The sequence below is a fragment of the Notamacropus eugenii genome, chromosome 2 (assembly GCF_028372415.1).
Source record: "Notamacropus eugenii isolate mMacEug1 chromosome 2, mMacEug1.pri_v2, whole genome shotgun sequence".
Lineage (NCBI taxonomy): Eukaryota > Metazoa > Chordata > Mammalia > Diprotodontia > Macropodidae > Notamacropus > Notamacropus eugenii.
In genome coordinates, this window is record NC_092873.1 from 357116661 (window position 1) to 357119033 (window position 2373).

At 35.5% G+C, this 2373-nt stretch overlaps 1 pseudogene; it reads left to right on the forward strand.

Moving 5' to 3' along the window:
• Nucleotides 1–1453: 1453 nt before the first annotated feature.
• Nucleotides 1454–1965, forward strand: LOC140528509 (adenylate kinase isoenzyme 6 pseudogene; annotated as a pseudogene).
• The last annotated feature ends 408 nt before the right edge of the window (nucleotides 1966–2373 follow it).

Consider the following 2373-nt stretch of genomic DNA (forward strand, 5'->3'; position numbering starts at 1 on the left):
TCCCCCGAAAAATTATACTCAGTTTTATTGGGTAGGTGATTCTTGGTTTTAAACCTAGGTCATCTGATCTCTAGAATTTCATATTCTAAGCATTTTTATCCTATAATGTAGAAGCTGCTAGATCTTGTGTTTTCATAATTGTATTTCCACAATACTTGAATTGCTTCATTCTGACTCCTTGAAATATTTTTTCCTTGACCTGGGAACTCTGGAATTTGACTATAAAATTCTTGAAGAGTTTCCTTTTGAGATCTCTTTCAGGAGGTGATTGGTGGATTCTTTCCATTTCTATTTTACCCTCTTATTCTAGAATATCAGGGCAATTTTCCTTGATAATTTCTTGAAAGATGATGTCTAGGCTCTTTTGTTGATCATGGCTTTCAGGTATTCCCATAATTTTTAAATTATCTCTCTTGGATCTATTTTTCAGGTCAGTTCTTTTTCCAATTTCATGTTGTCTTCTATTTTTTCATTCTTTTGGCTTTATTTTATAATTTTTTGATTTCTCATAGAGTCATTAGCTTCCATTTGCTTCATTCTAATTTTTAAGGAATTATTTTCTTCAGTGAGCTTTAGGACCTCCTTTTCCATTTGACCAATTCTGCTTTGTAAAGCATTCTTCTCCTCATTGGCTTTTTGACTTCTTTTGCCATTTGGGTTAATCTGTTTTCTAAGGTGGTATTTTCTTCAGTATTTTTTTGAGTCTCCTTTAATAAGGTGTTGACTTGATTTTCATGATTTTTATTATTTTTAATATATAATTTATTTATTTTTCAATTCTTAACATTCACTTCCATTTGAATTTGAATTCGAAATTTTCTCCCCATTTCTCCCCACCCCCACCCCAGGACAGCATGTACCCAATCCACCCCTTCCAGCAGTCTGTACTCCCTTCTATTACCCACCATTCTTCCATCCCCTTTCCCTTCTATTTTCTTGTAGGGCAAAATAGATTTCTATACTCCATTGTCTGTATAGCTTAATTTCCAGTCTCATGCTAAAACAATTTTTAACATTCATTCTTAAAGCTTTTGAGTTCCATATTCTTTCCCTCCCTCCCCACTCACCCTCACTGAGAAAGCAAGCAATTCCATATAGGCCACACGTGTGTAACAATGCAAAGCAGTTCCATAATAGTTATGTTGTAAAAGACTAACCACATTTCCTTCTGTCTTATACTGCCATTCATTTATTCCACTCTCTCCCTTGACCTGTCCTCCTACAATAATGTTTGCTTCTGATTATCCCTTTCCCCAAATTACTGTCCCTTCCATTATCTTCCCCCTTCTAATCCCTTCCCCTTTGCCTTCTTACAGGGTAAAATAGATTTCCATATCCAAATGAGTGTGTGTTATTCCTTCCTTAAGCCAAATCCCATGAGAGTAAGGCTCAGCCCTCTGCTGCTGCCTGGAGGAAAGCAGGTGACCAGGGCAGAGAAGGAGCCACTGTGACCATGAGGCTGCCCTACATCCTGCTCACAGGTACCCCAGGTGTTGGAAAGACCACACTAGGTAAAGAACTTGCATCAAGAAGAGGACTGACATACGTTAATGTGGGTGATTTAGCGCAAGAAGGACAGTTACATGATGGCTTTGATGAAGAATGTGAATGTTCTGTTTTGGATGAAGACAGAGTAGTTGATGAGCTAGAAAATAAAATGAAAGGAGGAGTTATTGTCGATTGCCATGGCATGACTTCTTCCCTGAATGATGGTTTCATATTGTTTTTGTGCTTCAAACAGATAATTTGGTGTTATATACAAGACTTAAAAAGAAGGGATACAGTGTAAAGAAACTACAGAACAATATTCAGTGTGAAATTTTCCAAATTATTTATGAAGAAGTCATGGCCCCCTACAACCATGAAATAGTATACTGGCTACCCAGCAATGTACCAGAAGAACTAAAGAATAATTTGGGTCAGATAGTGAAATGGATTGAGCAGTGGATAAAAGATAATAATTGAACCTTGAGGACAAAGCATGGACTTTTCAGGGTTTTTCCCATGATGTTTTTAAAGATTTTCTTGATGATTTCTACTTTCCCATGCAGTAGAAATTAAGACAACATAAACCAAATTTTACTATCCAGAATTGTGTTGTAAAAGTAGCAGGTGGACAATATATAAATCTGAGTTATGACTAATTAATTTTTTTCTCCATGAGAAAACTGAAAACCCCCAAATACAATGAAAATCATATATTAAAGACTTTTAAGTTTAGGAATATTCAACATTCTCATTTATTTTGGTTAACTGCTAAAGAATAAGCAAATTTGAGAAAATAAGTGGAAATCTTTAACACGACATGAAAAAGAAAATGAAGTCTAGGAAGAACTGCTGACATAAATAAAAGAGTCAAAGGATAAAGCTGTA